The sequence below is a fragment of the Diceros bicornis genome, chromosome 28 (assembly GCF_020826845.1).
Source record: "Diceros bicornis minor isolate mBicDic1 chromosome 28, mDicBic1.mat.cur, whole genome shotgun sequence".
Taxonomy (NCBI): domain Eukaryota; kingdom Metazoa; phylum Chordata; class Mammalia; order Perissodactyla; family Rhinocerotidae; genus Diceros; species Diceros bicornis.
Genome location: NC_080767.1, coordinates 30,116,168 through 30,136,386, shown reverse-complemented (window position 1 = coordinate 30,136,386; position 20,219 = coordinate 30,116,168). Strand labels below are relative to the sequence as shown.

At 37.0% G+C, this 20,219-nt stretch overlaps 1 pseudogene; it reads right to left on the bottom strand.

The window, feature by feature from the left end:
• Positions 1-4,780: 4,780 nt before the first annotated feature.
• LOC131393299 (olfactory receptor 1J4-like) lies at positions 4,781-5,746 on the bottom strand (annotated as a pseudogene).
• Between the last annotated feature and the right edge of the window lie 14,473 nt (positions 5,747-20,219).

Here is a 20,219-nt window from a genome sequence, read left to right as displayed (position 1 = left end):
TGATCCCTCTGGGTTCAGAACCTCTGAGTGAATATTCTTGTTTTCACTTATATAAATAATCAGGGCAAGTTTTCTTTTCTTTTCTTTCTTTTCCTTTTTTTTTTTTTTTTTGGTGAGGAAGATTGGCTCTAAGATAACACCTGTTGCCAATCCTCCTCTTTTTGCTGAGGAAGATTAGCCCTCACAGATGTGCCCATCTTCCTCTATTTTGTATGTGGGACATGGCCACACATGACTTGATGAGCCGTGCATATGTCCACGTCTGGGATTCGAACCTGCAAACCCCGGGGCAGCCGAAGTGGAGTGCGTGAACTTAACCACTACACCACCAGGCCGGCCCCCAGGCCAAGTTTTTAATGTAGACACATTAGTTATACTGTGATTATCTTTGGTAAAAATCAGGATAATTTTGGAGAGAAAATCATGTTGCACCTTTGTAGATGTTGGATTCTAGTCCTGTTAATTGTCTTTGACATTTTGTTATATATCTTTAGACTGGACTCCCCTGGAATAAGATATCGCCTTTGGTCTTGCCAACTACTTGTTGTGCCCCATTTGGAAAACATGAACTGACCCAACATGGGATGGTCACTGGCAGATCAGTGTCTGCTGGTACACAAACTTCTGTGATCCCTTGTTGTCTTTTGCTAGTATGACCAGCTACTGTAAGTCTCTAATGTCTTATACTCAAGCCTATCATCAAGATAAAGAAGTTTCCTGGATTCAAATTTATAGGATCCTGTAATTCACATAAGTGTTAAATCACAGCTTTGGTACCTAAACTTATAACAAGTTACACCTATGATGTTGTTCCAGTAGTAGGAATAGAAACCACTTTAAATTCTACCAGAATTCTCCCTTCTGGTGGGAGATGGGCCTTATTATCAAATAATTTTTACTAGACTCCTATAACCACTCAAATCTGTGAATTTCGACAAGCTATGTGGCTATGCCCCCAAACAGCAGCAGAACCTTGAATTTTCCTCTAATTGGCCTATAACAAGCACACCTATGCAAACAAATATACGGTATGTGGGTGAAGTCAAAATTTTGTTGAGAAAGTTTATAAAATACCTGTTTCATACTTTCTGACCTGTATTGTAATCAAAGAACTTTTTATTGTAATTTTACTGCTGTATGGTGTAATACCAGCTTTGCTAGTCAAATAGAACTGCCTAAGATAATAAGACATATACTAATATTGATATTGATGATGAAATGTTTTGGGAATTAGAACTGTATCCATTATAAGATGTAATTTCAATGAAATCTAACTGGCCTGAAAAATCTTTACAAGTGACAACTGAAGAAGTTGTTACTATATTAAACCAGTCTTCCCAAACTTATTATAAAATACACATAACAGTGGATAAAGGAGGCAAACAAATAATTTAGTACAAAATTGCCAAAATACGTGTAACGGATGCTTTGGTTTCTTCTCTTGTCTCTTTAAATCCGTGTCTACCTCACATTAGCTACTTTAAATACTGTGATTGGTTTATTATCATTGTTATTAAGCCTGTTCTATAGATGTTACAAACAACGTAATCAGAAAAAGTCATACAAAATCACACTTACAATGTTTGTGCAACAATTCAACCTAGTTGAAAATATATATAACCTATGAAATTACTTCCCCTGTCAGTGTGTTCCTCTGTGATTGTCAATTATATTCAGCTATTTCCCCCCAGAGTGGATTACTGGGTAGGTCAATTGAAATAAAGCCCAGCTGCAGGGACATGATGGACCCAGGGCAGGAAGCAACCACCCTGGCATTGAGTGACAATATTTAATCATCGATGTTTTCTATTGAAAGATTAATAATCAAAAGGAGGAAATGATATGGAAATTTTTATATATTAAAATATATGAGGAAGTCATTTTGGTTTGAACTTGGTTTGGCCTGAATTTTATTTGAACTAAAGAAGCCTGACTTACAGTCTGTCAGACATACACTGTCATCTGCTTTAATCATTACCATAAATTAAGAATATACTCTTTGAAGATAAGAATTAATGCCTCCCTTCTTATGATGGCAGTACTCTGTAAAGATAAGAATTAATGTCTCCTTTTCTGTGACACCAGGCTCATGTTGACCTGCTGTGTATCTGCTAATATGTAATGATCATCTTCTTGAAACCTTGAAGGAGTGTACCCCCTGATGCTTGATGTATGTATCTTCAATTGGAAATGGTATATAACTGTGCTGAAAATTGCTCTTCACCAGAGTGCCTTCTTCCCCTGTGAGAGGTGCTACTCTAGAGCTACAGTCTTCAGTTTGGCTCCAATAAAACTCTCTTCTTTTCTTTACTGTAGAAGGACTACTGATTATTTGCATCAACACCTTGATAGTGAGGAGTCATTCCCTTTTCCACAATATGTTTATTTGCTGAATATTTGAATACATATTAAGTAATTTCAGAATCTTGAACTCATGCCACTGTTAATGACAGACTAATTGTTGCTCAAAAACTTTGTTTATGGTTTTTTTTATTGTGAAAGTATATAGACAAAATCTGCATTCAAGAATTACTTAGGTTAGTTATTTCATGTTCCCCTTCAGTCTAATTACTGTGGTAATTTGATATATAGTTAGATTTGTTTTGTTTTATTTTACTTTGCTTTATTCCACACCCTCTTCCATTCATTGTTTAGTAGGTAAAAGATAATATATTCAAAATTATTCAAATAAATATACTTATCTCCCCATCTTTTCTACCCCATTCCCACCTATTTCCTGTAGGTAAGCAATCTCCTTGGTTCTGATTTATTCTTCTTGGTTTCTTTTTGCTCAAATGGGAAGATACATGTATATTTCATTTCCCCTTCACTTTTACACAAAAAATAGCATGCTATAAATGCTTTTTTACATATTGTTTGTTTTTGTTTGTTTGTTTATTGCAGTAACATTGGTTTATAACATTGTATAAATTTCAGGTGTACATCATTATACTTCTATTTCTGCATAGATTACATCATGTTCACCACCCAAATACTAATGACAACCCATCACCACACACATGTGCTGAATTATCCCTTTCACCCTCCTCCTTCCCCCCTTCCCCTCTGGTAACCACCAATCCAATCTCTGTCTCTATGTGTTTGTTTATTGTTGTTATTATCTACTACTTAATGAAGGAAATCATATGGTATTTGACCTTCTGCCTCTGACTTATTTCACTTTGCATAATACCCTCACATTGTTTTTTTTTTCCATTTAGCAATATATCCTGGAAATCTCTCTATGTTGAGTCATAGATATCTTTGTTATTATTTTTTCACATCTGCAAAGTACTTAATTGCTTTGATGTTCCATAGGATTTCTTTTTGGAGTCCTTGACTGAGATTGTGGTAAGGAACAAACGAAATGCCACCAAAAAGTATACCCCAAATCGTTAAAATGTTAATTTCATGTTATGTATATTTTAGTACAATGAAAATATTTTAAGGAGAAAGTAAGTAGTAATCACAACATAAAGCATAGAAACAAATAGTGAAATAATAATGTATGATTATTAAGTTGATAGATGGGGAATGGAATAATAAAATACATACTTAAATAATAAAAAGGAGAAAGAAACAAGAAAAGAAATATGAAACAGACGTCTCAAATAAAAAACGTAATAATACGAAAATATAGATTCAAATATACCATGATGACATTAGATATTAATAGATCAAATTCTCCAGAAATGTAATGATTGTCAATCTACATAAAAAGAGCAAAATCCAACTTGACACTGTTAACAATGGACACCTCACAAATATAAGGACATAGACAAGTTTAAAGTACAGTGATGGAAAATAAATTCCATGTAAATACTAACCAAAAGAAAGATGGTATGTCTATACTAATATCAAAAGAAGTAGAGGAGGAGCCAGTCTGGTTGCATAGTGGTTAAGTTTGCACTCTTTGCTTCAGCAGCCTGGGTTTCACAGGTTCGGATCCCGGGTGCAGACCTGTGCACCGCTCATCAAACCATACTATAGCAGGCATCCCACATGTAAAGTGGAGGAAGATGGGCACAGATGCTAGCCCAGGGCCAATCTTCCTCAGCAAAAAGAGGAGGATTGGCAACAGATGTTAGCTCATGGCTAATCTTCCTCACACACACAAAAAAAGTAGATGAGATATTAAGGTAGGAGCCATTTTAGAGACAGAGGAATATCTCCTAATTATAAATGCAGTGATGTGCTGCAAAATGCATTAAAAATGACTTTCTCTCTCTGTCTTTTTTTTTTCTTTACAAAGTCTTGGTTCATAGCATTTCCCAATTTCCATAGTGTCATAATTCCCATTATGGCAGATTTCAATCTACCAACATGGTGTCATAGAATACGGAGTTGGGAAGAAATGTGCATAACCGGTTCAAAGTCAAAGCAAGCCAGCTTCAGCAAGGTACAAAATAAAAGATTCAGTTCACCAGGATCTGTTCATGATGCCAGATCTGTGTGTCATTAGTAATGTAGGATAAAAAATACATGAAAATACTTAAAAACTGACATATCTAAAAGGAGAAGAAGACAAATCTAAAATTGTTATTGAACGACATGTTTTGTGTAAGATTTTGTATACATCTTTTGAGATGAATAACCAGAAAAAAATAATTACAAATAAAGAATATTTAACAATCCAAGTAGCAAACTTGACATAATTAACATGGTAACAACACTATACATGACAACAGGATGCATATTCTTTCAAGTTATATGGAATTGTCAACCACACAACAATTTTAGGAGATACATCTCACTGTGCTTGTGACTGCAATAAGATGATTTAGTGAATGTCACATAAAGAAGGTATCCCATTGGCAAATATTTCTAGGGCCTGTTTTATATCTCTGTTCCTCAGACTATAGATGAAGGGGTTCAGCATGGGGGTAACTATTGTATACATGACCGAAGCAATGATATCCTTGTCATTGGAGCCCCATGACAAAGATAAAAAATAAACACCTGCAAGTGCCCCGTAGTATAAAGACACCACAAAGAGATGAGAGCCACAGGTAGAAAAGACTTTAAAGAGTCTTTTGGTGGAGGGGACCCTCAGGACGGTGGTCCCTATATGGATATATGACCCCAAGATGCTACTCAAGGGCAAGAAGAAAAGTGTTCCTCCCTCAGTGAAGATGATCATCTCATTAATGGAAATGTCTGAGCAGCTCATCTTCAGGAGCACAGGGAGGTCACAGAAGAAGTGGGGGATGGTATTGTCAGCACAGAAGGACAGTTGGATCAAGAGGAGGGTGTGCAACAGGGCATGGGCACAAGAGAGGAACCAAGACCCAGCTACTAATGAGACACACAGCTCTTGCCTCATGATGGTGGTGTAGTGGAGTGGCTGACAGATGGCCACATACCTGTCATATGCCATCACTGCAAGAAGGAAATGGTCAAGACAAGCAAATATCAAGAAAAAATACATCTGAGAAATGCACCTCATATAGGGGATAGATTGTTGTTAAGTCTTCATATTCCTGAGCATCTTTGGAACCGTTACAGATGAAAGGGAAATGTCAGAGAAGGCCAAGTGGCTGAGGAAGAAGTACATGGGGGTGTGGAGGCGAGAGTCCAGCCTGATGAGCAGGATGATGAGCAGGTTCCCCAGCACTGTGGTCAGGTACATGCCCAGAAATAGGGCAAAGAACAAGCCCTGCTGCTCTAGCTGGATGGGCAGGCCCAGGAGGAGGAACTCAGACACGCTGCTCTGGTTCTCAGGCCTCATAATTCTCTTCTATATGCTGGGGATGAAGAAGATTTGGGAATCTCAGGAACCTACAAAGGATGATCAGCACCATCACATCTCATAAGGTAATTCTCAGGGAAAACAACAACTTTTTAAATACACTCATTACTTTTTCATGCCTATGGATGCATGCCTCTTCACTCTATCTCAGTTGCCTCCAGGAAAACATCACACTTAAAAGCAACCAACAAGACCTCACTGCACAGAAGTAAAAGCATGTTCATGGTTTATTTAACCAATATTTATAGAACATTGAGGCTGAGCATGGACCCCTACTAAGAAATGAGAATGCAGCAGTGAACATGAAAGGCAAGGTCCCTGCCCTCTGTGAGTATAGATCTTGATGAGCATAGAGGGATAACTCACTACAAGACAGAGCCAAATTGTAATAATTCACCGTGGCAGAAATAGTAGATGATCCCCAGCAAACTGGTATGAGTTGTCTCTACCTTAAAGTAATGTGAGACTCGAGTGCTGATGTCGTGTTGTAGGAGCATTGTCACACTCCTCCTGTGAATCTGGCTGTGTCCCAGTGACTTATTGCTGTAAACTCATGCTCACTCTAGAAGCGGGTGGTCATTTAAATCTGCTTGATCCAAGAATAGCTCCCAAACCAGAATAGTCCTCAGAGTATCTTTCATAAGAATGGTGAGCATTTGACTACTAGGCTAAGGACTTTACCTTCACTTCCTAGTTAAATCCACACATCAACCTTACATTCCCAGATTTTAAAAAATCTTTCCAGCTGCACTGAGAATGAATGTTTTCACCTATTTTAGCTCTTATGAAATAGAAACATAAATGATATTAATTTAATATGTAAATATGTAAACTATGCATATTACCATTTTCTGTAGGTTACAAAATGTAAAATATTGACTTCTTGTAGTTCAACATAATATTACTGTGTGATCAGAGTCAGTGCTCTCAACCACTACACATGGAAACTTCCCCCATCATTGGTTAGGAGCACTAGACACCTTGTGTTGCTTTAGGGCTGCAGAGAAGCCAAAATAGTTCAAAATGTTCTTAGTTCTATGCCTAGATATTTTCCTTCATATCTATTGATCTATTTTCCAATTGACAAAAGTCTCTCACATTCATTATCATTTATTCAAACAATAAATATTTATTGAGAGGTCTAAGTTTCATGACGCAAGTGTATTTTCTTCAGTTTTTAGATTGAAAACTGAGACCAAGAAGTTAAGTGATTTTCCCAAGGTCACATCGTCATTAGTGGGGGTTCTGTACTCTCACTTCACACAAGATGACATCTCATGTGTCTGCCTGGGAAATTAAGTGAAGGGTTAAAAAACTCTGACTCACTCAGTCACACTCAGGTATATGAAAATCACAGCAGATCCATTTCAAAAACAGGGAGTTGCTTGGAACTTGGGTTATCTCAGCCAACAGTGGTCCAGATGAAGGGCACTGAAGGAAATATTTGAGTCACAGGGGAAAATCAGAAGCCCCCAAACACATACAAACCACACACAAACACACATACACCCTCTTGATTTGAGGATTCCAGTCACCTGTGACCAGTTCCCATCCTAAGGGAAAGATAGCCAGTATGTGGATCAGTTCATAAACTTCATATACAGATACACATGACAAAAATAACACAAAAAGTAAGACATACACAACACACCACGATGTACTGTTCACCTGCAAACACACTCACAATGCACATCAACACACCTGACACACGACACGCCCTCTTAAACACTCAATTAACCACATATACATAACACAGCATTATATACACACACCATCAAAAACACAGAAGGCCACACAATGCAAAAATCCCACAGAAATATCAACAACATACATGTACACCCAGCCACACACTCACTACAACAAGAGCACACACGCTCCCACTACTGAGAGGAGTGCTTTGGCCTCTTCTGACCCACACCCTTCCTGGGGGAAGGCAGTCATCCTGGGGCAGTTAAAACCTATTCAGTTACAGGCACAGTCATTAAACCACCAACAACCCATGAATGTGGTAACATGTACATGGTAACACACACACACAAAAAAGCAAAAAACACACTTGCTTGATCTCACACACAAGTGTGTCACCCACAAACACAGCTTGCACACGCTGCCGAGCAGAGGTTTGAACCCTCTATGATCTCAATTCTTTGGTGAGGTCAGGCATCTTCTTCTCCAGCATTGGAGACAACAATCTCATTCCCACTGCTGAGCTCTCATTTGCTTAGCTGTGATGCCTGCCCAGTGGGGGAAATGTCCCATCATAATAACAGGGGGCAAATATTTACGATGAGAGGCCTGAATCAGGGGTCCCTAATCACACCTTAGGAGGCTTATACTTTGGTAACGTGCACTGAAACAGAGCCCAGATTGGGCCTAACTCAGGAAAAGAATCAGGCTGTGAGTCAGATACATAGTCCACACACACACATGCAACTATCTAACAACATGAATACAAGCATGCACACAGATGCACATACACACACACCCATGAACACAAAGGCACACAAGCCCACAAACTCTTGGGTAGACCCACGATCAAGTGCAGATTTCCAGCTCCGTCTGACCTGTGCTCTTGGCTGGTGACCTTCTGTTCCAGACTGTTGCCCAAATCCTCATCTTCTGTTCAGGAGAGTCAGTATCCAGATGAAAAGAAGAAATATCTGGCCTCAGCACTTCTACAGATTTTCATGTTCCTTAACCAACTCCAGAGCAATGAGCAAAAAGAAAAAGTTTTAAGTAACAGCAAGAGGATAGAAACAAAGTCCCCAAGCTTCTGGGTCAGGGAGGAGCCAGCATAGGCTAATTGACCAATTTCTTTCTGCCCTTGGGGAGCTGCGTATCCAGGAGCTAGAGGGGATTGGAGTCCCAGGGGATGGTGTTTCTGATGCCAGCAATGCCTTTGTTCTTGGGCATGATTCCAGCTGGGACAAGGAATTTTTATTAAAAAGATGTCATAATAGCTTGTTTACAATGGTGTTGGCATTCTAAGGGACACTATTAAGGGACAGTGAAGCACTCAGAGTTAGCAGCAGTGGGAAACAGGTACAAGGGGAGGGAGTGGTTATGAGAACCTGGTGAGACATGTAGGGGTAGGAGAGGACCCCAGGACAGGACTGTGGACAGTCACCATCAACCTAGGGTTCCGCAGGGAGGAAAATAGAATAAATGCCCCAACCTCTCTCTCCTTCTGCATTTGATCTCTTGCTTGTGTTTCCATTGGCCAAATCCAAAGGGCCAGGGAACCCAGTTGATGCAGTTCATAAAGTCAGGCTCCTGAGAGAAAACAGGCTGGAGAAAGCTAGAGAGTGGACGTGGAGGGGCCAATAGAGACTATCTAGCACACATTGGTATAGACAACATTTTCTGGTTAACACATTTGTGTGTTAATTTGTGGATGGCAAATATGCTGATACATTTTATTCTACAGACATGGTTTTTTTCTTGGTGTAAAATTGCCTCTACAGTTTCACTTTAGAGACTGTAAACTCTTAAAGAGGAGGGATGACATTTTATAGAATTACCTTTCTGTGCCCTGCCCATGGTTCAGCAGTTCATATTTGGTCTCTGACAGGACCTACAAGAAGAATAATTTAGAAGATCATAATTGTCTGCCTGGACGCCAACTATAAATTTAAAGGTAGACCTTTAGGATATTCTATTCTCTCTTACTGAGTAATTATGGGCAAAGGATTTTTTTTTAACTTTTTATTTAGAAGTCATTTCAGACTCATAAAAAACTAAAAATTATACAAAAGTTCTCATATATGTTTCACCCACATTGCCCAAAAGTTAGTATTTAATCATGTTTGCTTTATTATTATGTAGGTATGCACATATCTCAGACTCAGCCTATAGATCTTTGGTCAGTATACTGCAGTACATATTATAGGAAGGCAGCTGACATCAATTTTTCCAATTACCAGCAATTCTAATCTTGGTCAGTAGATTAAGGTGGTCTCTCCCAGGTTTATCTATTTTAAAGTTACTATTTTAATCTTTGAAATTAGTAATTATAACTTGAGTAGATATTTTGCAGTTATATAAACTTGTTATTTCTCTTTAAAATTTCAACCACCATATATAACATCATACTTCATAAGAATCAGGTGATTCTTGCCTGAAAAAATTATTGTAATTGTGGTGGCCAAATGGTGATTTTTCTCATTCCATCAATAATTCTACATGTGTTTGTTCTCTGTAAGAGAGAAGTTTCCCTTCTCCACCATCTATTTTTTTACCAATTTATTTATATCATTATGGATTCATAGATTCTCATTTAATCTATGAGTCATAATTCATTAGGGTTGAGATTTTTTTAATTGTTTTATTGAGGTCAAATTGGTTTATAACATTGTATAAATTTCAGGTGTACATTATTATATAGCAGTTTCTTTATAGACTGCACCATGTTCACCACCAATAGTCTAGTTTCCATCCATCACCATACATATGTGACCCTTTACCCATTTCACCCTCACTCGCTTCCTTCCCCTCTGGTAACCACCAATCTGTTCTCATTATCTATGTGTTTGTTTGTTTGTTGCTATTCTTTTTGAAACACACATTATTCCATATTAAGAATTTGGGAGCCCCTCTTAGCTGGCTGCTGTGTCCCCATGATTCGTCGAGCACTTCCTGATTTTCAGGCTCAGCAAAATTTTCCCAGATCATCTTTGTATTTTCTGGCGCCAGTCCTGGAATAAGCCATCTTTCTAAGTAACTTGGGTTTGTTTTAGAGAAGAATGGTATTTAGAGAGAAAATTTGTTAGGTGTGTTCATTGCTTGCAAGGCTTCCTATATATGTATATATATATATTTGAAACACAGGAATTATAAACAAGAAACTAATAAACTAATAGTAATGCTTACTCATAGGAGGTGGCTTGGGACTGGGGTGAAAAGAATGGGGGATGAAAATAGGATAAATGTTGATATATAATACATAAATTTCAGCCTGTTTATATAAGTGTTAAAAACAATGAGTTCAAACTGACACCTCCAATTCCAGTTGACACCACAGAGTTCTCCCCAGCCACTCCTTTTCCATGTATGTGACACATTTCCCTTATAGTGAGGAGTCATTTCCTTCTTCAATAACATTTTCCTTATTCACTGAATCCTGGTATACATGTTAAGTAATTCCAGAATCCTGAACCCATGTTACTTGGATGACAACACTACAAACTGTAGCTCAATATTTTTTCATAGTTTCTTTTTTTCTTTATTGTGAGGGTGTATAGACAAAATATTGTGTTCAGGAAATACTTGGCTATTGTGAATAACGCTGCAATGAACACAGGGGTGCACGTAACTTTGCAAATTGGTGTTTTCAAGTTCTTTGGATAAATACCCAACAGTGGAATAGCTGGATCATATGGTAGTTCTATCCTTGATTTTTTGAGGAATCTCCGTACTGTTTTCCATAGTGGCTGGACCAGTTTGCACTCCCACCAGCAGTGTATGAGAGTTCCCTTCTCTCCACATCCTCTCCAACACATGTTGTTTCCTGTCTTGTTAATTATAGTCATTCTGACGGGCGTGAGGTGATATCTCATTGTAGTTTTGATTTGCATTTCCCTGATATAAGAAACGATGAAATCCAGCCATTTGTGACAACATGGATGGACATTGAGGGTATAATGCAAAGTGAAATAAGTCAGAGGGAGAAGGTCAAATACTGTATGATTTCCTTCATTAAGTAGTAGATAATAACAACAATAAACAAACACATAGGGACAGAGATTGGATTGGTGGTTACCAGAGGGGAAGGGGGGAGGGAGGAGGGTGAAAGGGATAATTCGGTACACGTGTGTGGTGATGGGTTGTAATTAGTATTTTGGTGGTGAACATGATGTAATCTATGCAGAAATAGAAGTACAATGATGTACACCTGAAACTTTTACTATGTTATAAACCAATGTTACTGCAATAAACAAAAAATTAAAAAAAAAAAAGAATTACTTGGATTTGTTATTTTAATTTCTCCCTCAGTATAATCATGTTATGCTTTTGAAATATAGTTAATTTGTTTTGTTTTATTCTATTTTTTTGTTTCTCATTCTTTTTATTTACTTATTTTTGAGCAGGTAAAAGATAACCTGGTCAAAACATACAAATAGGTATACCCATCTCCCCATCCTTCCACACATTCACACTCAGCCCTTGTAGAAAACCAAACTCATTAGTCTCTGAATTCTTGTGTGTGTGTGTGTTTTTTTTTTGCTCAAATGAGCAGATACACGGATATTTTCTTATTTCTCTTTCATTTTTACACAAAATGTAGCATGCTACAGATACTCTTGGACACATTGCTTTTTTTCATGTACAATATATCCTGGAAGTGATTCCATATAAATTCACAGATATCTTTGTTAGCTGAAGAATAATAATATAAGAGCTGTCATTATAAATTATAAAAGTAGAATCTATTAATTGCTTTAGATGATGGACTGGTGTGAAATAATTGACTTTAGTTATTAACACCTTAAGAGAGAATATTCTTTAAAAGTTTAGATGCCTTGTCTGAAGATTTGAAGGAAGTTTACTCAACAAGACAAGATGAAGAGAGAAGGGAAGGGCCAGAGGCCTGGGAATGGTTATTGACAGGTTAAAGAGGCAGGCTTGTTGTAGCAGAGACTCCTCTGCAACAGGAATAGCCTACAAAAATGATTGCAGTCTCTCATATGACTTTAGAAAAACAGTTGCCACCCTGGTCCAAATACCATGCCCAGTGTAGCATATCGACCTGGGTTATAGAAGTTAAAAGAAAAAAAAATAAAATACTATCTCAAACGTTTCACACCTGGAGACTTAACCCCAATGGTTCACGGAATGAGCCTGAATTCAAATGCAGAACACCAATATTTTTGCAGGGAAAATTGAATAATAGTGTTGGGCTCAGTCTAGGTAAAAAGTTTACTCAATAAGGTATTAAAAATAGAAACTTAGAATGAGGGTCTAAACAAATAAAGTGAAACCTCATTTTAAAACAGTAATTTCACTGTGGGAATGTGGCGGATTACAGGAGAGATGCTGCAAATCAGATTACATCAGAGGAAAACAAAACCAGAGTATTCAACCCAAATGGATTTAACTGTGAAGGCGACACACAACTGTCCGTTCTTGGGAGGAGATTGCATATGACTGGCTCTGTTTAGGTATGATCCATTTCATTCATTCAGATTGAACTGTAAAAATGGAGGAATTGGTGAAAGGGATGTTCAGTCTACCAAGGTGTGAGTTTGCTGGTGAAGGAAGACCAAGGGGAAATGAGGCAGGATTGACAAATGTCTAACTCCTGGCAACTACTTGCATTCTCTTGAACTGACTATGCAGTTACAGTACTCCATACAATTTTAATTGTTTCCTGTTTTTAAAGTATGTATAACATCATTGGAAGATTTTGCTGCTTCTTTTCCAATTATTATGACATTAATTGATGTCATTAATCTAGTTGCATTAGCTAATATTTTCATCACAGTGTTGATTAGTGAGCATTCTGGTGTTGATCCTGATCTTAAAGAAAATTGCCTCTAATGGTTCCCTATTAAGTAAGATTTTGGCCATATAACTAAGGAATATAGATTTTATTATGTATAATAATATATGTTATATAACATACATTATAAGATGTATTTATACGGATCATATATATTTCATGTAAAATGTATCTTTTATTGAGAGAGGATCTACCAATTCTTTTTTTCTTGAGTGTTATCAAATTCTGTCAAGGTCTTTTTCAGCACCTATGGAAAGACTTATATTATTTTGAACGTAAGATTTACTAATATGTTGCATTATATTAAGGATTTCCTAATATTGAGCCAACTTCAAATCCCTGGAAAAATCTCGCTTGGTTATAAGTACTCTTTTACTAACGTGATGCTGGATGTTGTTTTCTGGTATTTTAATGAGTGTGTTTGCATTAATACTCATAAGGCCTATCAAACTGAAATTTTATTTTTGTACTTCTTTATCATGCTTACACATCAATATTGCATTTGTTTCATACATAAAACAAATTAAGATTTTTCCTTAATTTTCAATGCACTGGCGTTCAAACTATCGGATCTTTGACCATTAATAGAATTTCCCATGAAACCATATAGGCATAGTTCTATTTTATGGAGTAGTTGCTTAATAGCTTTATCCATTTATTCTACAGAAATTGATGTGCTTAGACTTTCTCTATCGTACGGAGTCAATTTTAGTAATATGTACTTCCCAGTAAAACTATTGAATTCAACTGAGTATTCAAATTTATTTTCACAGAAATGTGACCTTAGGATTACTCAGATAATCCTCATAGGATATTGTTATTACTGGTGATCTTTAGTTCAGTCAATATTTGTTTTCATATTTTCCAATCTTATGAGTATCTCGGAATTTTCAAGTTTCTCCTATAATCATTTTTCTTCTGCCTAAAGAATTCCCCTTGGTGTTTCTATAAGTAAAGGCCTACTGGCAATTTCTTTTGTTTTTGTTTTTCTGAAAATATCTTTATTTCCTTTTCAATTTTGAAGAACATATTTGCTGATGTAGTATTCTTGGTTTTCAGAAATTTTATTTTTTTTATTTTTCCACTCTACTAAAGATGTTACTCCCTTGTCTCCTGATTTCCTTCAATCTTTTGTTAATGCTCTTGTTAAAAAGCCATCTCTTGGGTCTGACCTGGTGGTGTAGTGATTAAGTTCGTGCCCTCCGCTTATGCAGCCCAGGGTGTGCAGATTCGGATCCTGGGCCTGGACCTACACACTGCTCATCAAGCCGTGCTGTAGCAGGCATCCTACATAAAATAGAGGAAGATGAGCACAGATGTTAGCCCAGGCCCAATCTTCCTCAGCAAAAAGAAGAGGATTGGAAATCGATGTTAGCTCAGTGCTAGTCTTCCTCACCAAAAAAAAAAAAAAAGTCAGCTCTCATTCTTATCAGGGCTTATTTGACTGTTATGCTTGTGTACACACAGTTCTCATTCTGAATCCTCAGCTCTTCCTCAAAAACTTGGTTGCACTCACTCTTCCAGCTCCTCCAGCTTCTGAGCATCCCATGTGGGCCTTGATAACTCAGCACTGTGTTCTAATTATCACCCACACCTGTGCCCAGCTGAGAGCGGCAAGATGACGAATTTGGAAAGGACCTGCTGATAAATGTTTGAGAATAACGCAAGAAGAAAGAAAAGTTTTCTTTAAGTGAGTTATGACGTGAGCAAAAGACAGAAAACATTGGAGAGAAAAATAAAACAAGTAGGAAAAATAGGAGCATCTTCTCACCAGGACAAAGACATTCATTTTACATATATATATATATATATATATATACACACACATGTATACATATAAATATATATATATACACACATATATACACACGTACAGACATGCACATATATATAGACATTCATTATATCTAATTTTCACTTCCACTTAGAAAACAATAGTCATGGTTTGTTGTATTTCTTCCCTCCTCCCTTTTTCTATTAATGTCTAAAATGTATACACTAAGTGCATAGTTCTAGAATGTTTGGCCTGATGAATTTTTACATATGTATACATCTATTGTAACTACCACCTGGATCAAGATGTAGAATGAGAAGTTTTTCTCACATTCCTTTCTTAGAAGTAACTAAAATATTGAATAAAACAGCAAATTTTCAAAATCATGTCATTTCTACATATTTATTAAAGATAGACAAACTCATATGAACACACACTTTTAATCAAATCATGTTAAGAAGCATTGAAAGTTTATTGTGAGAAGGTTAGATTTTTAGAAATTGGAAATTTGATTTAAGAAAGAAAAATTTTCTGTGATACTCTTTTCAGCTGCCTCCTTTTGCTGACCCTGCGAAGCCAAGGAAGAAAGGCAGGGTTGTCTTCGAGATGGTGGGACTGGAGGAGCTTCCTTCCTCACTCCTGCCGGTTGGCATCCTCACTCCTTCCTCTCCTCATCAAGCCCCTATGCATGTTGGAATAAGGCATCATGTACTCTAAAAATTGCTAAGAAAATGTCAGAATCATTGAAGTCAGTCTGGTTAATGAAAGCTTGTATACATCTAAAAATTGCTAAGAAAATGTCAGAATCATTGAAGTCAGTCTGGTTAATGAAAGCTTGTATACATCAGCAGAGAGGGACATGGGAAAGGGCAAACCCCCTGAGCTGTGGTGTAGCCCAGTTTCAACTGGACACTCAGATTGCTTGCTCAAGTTTAATAGTTTCCTTGTTTGCTTGAAGGTGTTATTGTTATAGAATGAGGATTGTGACTTAAAGAATTTAACCCTTTTAACAAATAATTCTAAGGCATGTTTAATATCTATATTCCTTGGGCTGTAGATGAAGGGGTTCCACATAAGGGAGATTACCATATACATCACAAAAGCAATTATGTCTTTATCATTGGATATGGAGGACGAGGAGAAAAACTAAACACATGCAATGGTCCCATGGTATAAAGACACCACAAAGAGATGGGACCCACAGGTTAGAAAAGGCTTTAGAGAGTCTCTTGGTAGAGGGAACCCTCAGGACAGTGATCCCTATCCGGATATAAGAGCCCAAGGCACTACTCAAAGGCAGAATGGAAAGCATTCCTCCCTCAGTGAAGATGACAAACTCATTGAGGGAGATGTCTGAGCAGCTCATCTTCAAGAGTGCAGTGGGGTCATAGAAGAAGTGGGAGATGGTATTGTCAACACAGAATGGTAGTTGGACCAAGAGAAAGGTGTGCAACAGGGTGTGTGCAACAGGGTATGTGCACAATAGAGGAAAAAGGACCCATCTGCTGATGAGACACACAGCTCCTGCCTTGTGATGGTGGTGTAGTGGAGTGGGTGACAGCTGACCACATACCTGTTATATGCCATCACTGAAAGAAGGAAATTGTCAAGACAACCAAACAATATGGAAAAATACATCTGGGAAACGCACCCTGTGAAGGGGATGGACTTGTGATTAGTGTTCATGTCCATCAACATTTTAAAGACAGTGAAAGATAAGAAAGAGACATCAGTGAAGGCCAAGTGGCTGAAGAAGAAGTACATGGGGATGTGAAGGCGAGAGTCTACCCTGATGAGCAAGATGATGAGCGGGTTCCGCAGCACTGTGGTCAGGTACATGCTCAAGAACAAGGTGAAGAACATGCCCTGCTCCTCTGGTGGGATGGAGAGCCACAGGAGGAGAAATTCGGACTCAGTCTGGTCTCCCTCCTCATGCTGCTCTTGTCTCGGCTGGGAATAAAGGAAAGAGAGAAAATTCAGAAACTATAATTAGCCATAACTTCATAGTAATGTGCTTTTTTATGAAAATTATTAATTTTTACTAGACTTCTATTTATTTTCACATCTTTTGATTCATGAATCACAAGTCTGCCTCATTTGAACTCCAATGATACATCATACTCTCACAATACCTAATAAGATTTCCTTCCATGGGCACTAGACGGCATCTTTTCCTTTTTTCCACAAATATGTATTGAACAACAAGCCTTGTCCCAGGTGCCGTGCAAAGCACAGAGTACATAACAGCAAACAACAAACGTGAAGTCTCTATATTCAATGAGTTTACATCTTCATATCAAGGCAGGTCAATCACCAGGAATTTACTATGGTAAAACATGAGACGGGCACTAGGAGACATATATCAGTCATTTCTTCTTAAAACAGATGTAAAATATTCTAAATTGGAGTAGAATAACTAACGCATTGTTGCAGGATTACAGTGGAATTGAATGGATCCTAACTGATCAAAGATATTTAAGACTGGCACAAGTATTAGCTCAGGGACAATCTTCCTCAAGCAAAAAGAGGAAAATGGGCAACAGATGTTAGCTCAGGGCCAATCTTCCTCACCAAAAAAAAAAGGGGGGGAAATGAATTTCTTTATCCCTGAGAACATTCCTTGCTGTGAAATCTACTTTTTCTGATATTAATATACCCATTTCAGATTTTTTATTAGTTTTAGCATGGTATATAATTTTCAATTCTTTCACTTATAAATTATTTGTGTCTGTATATTTACAATGCATTTATGTTAGGCAGCATAGTTGAGTTTTGTGCTGTTTTTTTTTTTAATAAATATGACAATCTCTACCCTTCATTTCCATATGGTTAAGTTTAAGTCTGTCATCTTACTATTTGTGTTCTATTTGTCCCATATGTATATTCACATTCTACCTTCAAATGATATTAAACAAATTGATGTATAGTCTAGGAACATTAAAGTAGTATATTTATTTCTCCATTCTGGACTTTTAGCTGTTGATTTAATGCATATTACTTATATATAAATTATAAAATCCACACTACCATGTTATTATTTTTCTTTAAAAAATTATCTTTTAAAGAAGTTTAAATAATAAACAATCTTATATATTTACCCACATAGTCACTATTTCTAGTGCTTTTCCTTGCTTTGCTTAGTCCCATATTTCCATCTGATATTAATTGTGTTCTTTTAGAAGGGCTTCCTTTAACAATTCTTGTAAAATGCAGGTCTGCTGGTGATTAATTCTCTCTATTTCGGTATGTCTTAAGTTTTTGTTATGCTTTAATTTTTGAAAATATTTTTTCATATTATGAATTCAAGATGGGTCAATTTTTTCTACCAGTGCTTTAAAGATGTCCTTCAACTGTCTTCTCCTTGAATTATTTCTGGTCAAAAATCTGTTGTCCTTATCTTTGCTCTTCTGTATGTAATGTATTTTTTCTCTGGCTGCTTTTAAGGGTTTTGTTTTCTTTATTTTTGGTTTTGAACAATTTGATTATGATGTACCTCGCTATAGTTTTCTTCAGTGTTTTTGTGCTTAAGATTCATTGACCTTGTTGGATCTGTGAGCTTATCACCTTCATCAAACTTGTAAATTTTCAGACATTATTCCTTCGAATATTTTTGTACCCTCCTCTCTCCTTCAGGTACACCAATATACATATATATATATATATATATATATATATATATATATATATATATATATTAAGGTACTATAATTTATCTAACATAGTCACTGTTTGTCTTATTATCACATTTCTCTCTGCACTTCATGTTGGGTATGTGGTTATGCTCTCTCCTTTACCATCTATTCCTAGTGCTCACTATGATGCCAAGCACCGAGCTAGAACTCAATAATATTTCTGGAAGGAAGGAAGAAAGGACAAAAGGAAGTAAGAAATAACAATTAAAATATTAATTAATATTTATGACTTGCTAATTATGCACTAGGCACTTAGTTGGTGCAAGAAACAAGTTTGGCATAACGAAGCCATTTCCCAGAGACTAGTACACTGATAAAGTTAATAAGAGGTGAAATATGAAGAGGTGAGGATCTTGAAGTTCATTCTTTTAACAGGCAAAATCAGTTAAAGTTAAAAGCATAAGTTTTCATCAAATAGATTTGTGTTTGAGCTCTGGTGCAGTCATATTTTCTTCAGTTTCCTCATCAGTAAAATGGAAAACATAATGCCATCTGCTTTGTAGAGTTGTGGTGAGAATTAAATGAGCTAATTCATATAAGAGCTTAAAGAATAATAAATATGGTGGCTACTGTTACTTCTGTTGGAAATGATGCATTTCTGTAGCTTGTTCTAAAATATAATTCCTCATTCTTAAGATAAGCAATTCTTGTACCTTAAGAAAATTGAGATGAAAATGTGTCATGACAGTCAATGCTACATATCAAGTTAGTGGAACAGTAAGAGAGAAAAGGAAATCTACAAAAACCCAAGCAAGCGTGCCCCAATCCTCACAGAATGACAGTAAATAACACAGGGATATCTGTCTATCTGGAGATTTGGTGCAGGTATATTGAACATGGGTTGCAGTGTAAAGAGATGGGAAAACAGTCTCCAATCAGGTAAAAAAGGGAGAACAAATTTGATAGGAGTATTGGGAAGTTGACAACAAGGATGGTCAGCATACAATGTCTCAAGGAAGGAAATTTAACAGAATCTTTGGTGAATTAATAACCTGGCTGACTCTCACTTATAATAAGAGTTCACCCTCTTGATGAGTCTTATGAGGGCCATTTCATGTCCTTGTTCTTGAGGATATAGATAAAAGGATTTAGCATGGGAGTGACGACCATGTACATTATGGAGGCAATAGTGTTGTTCTTTGAATTGCTAGATGATAGAAAAATATATAGTGCAATAGTTGTCCCATAGAATATACACACCACAGAGATGTGGGAGCCACATGTGGATAAGGCTTTGCAGAAACCTTTAGTAGAGGGGACTCTCAGAATACAGACTCCGATAAGGACAAAAGAGAACAGGATGCCCCTCAATGGCAAGAAGACAGAAATTATCCCTAGAATGAAGATGAGCTGGTCATTGAGGCAGGTGTCTGAGCATGAGAGCTTGAGCAGGACAGCAAGGCCACATAAGAAATGGAGAGTGGTCATGTTAGCACAGAAGGACAGTGGGACTAGTAAGAGTGTATGAGACATTGCAATGGCACAAGAGGACCCAGGACCCAAGAA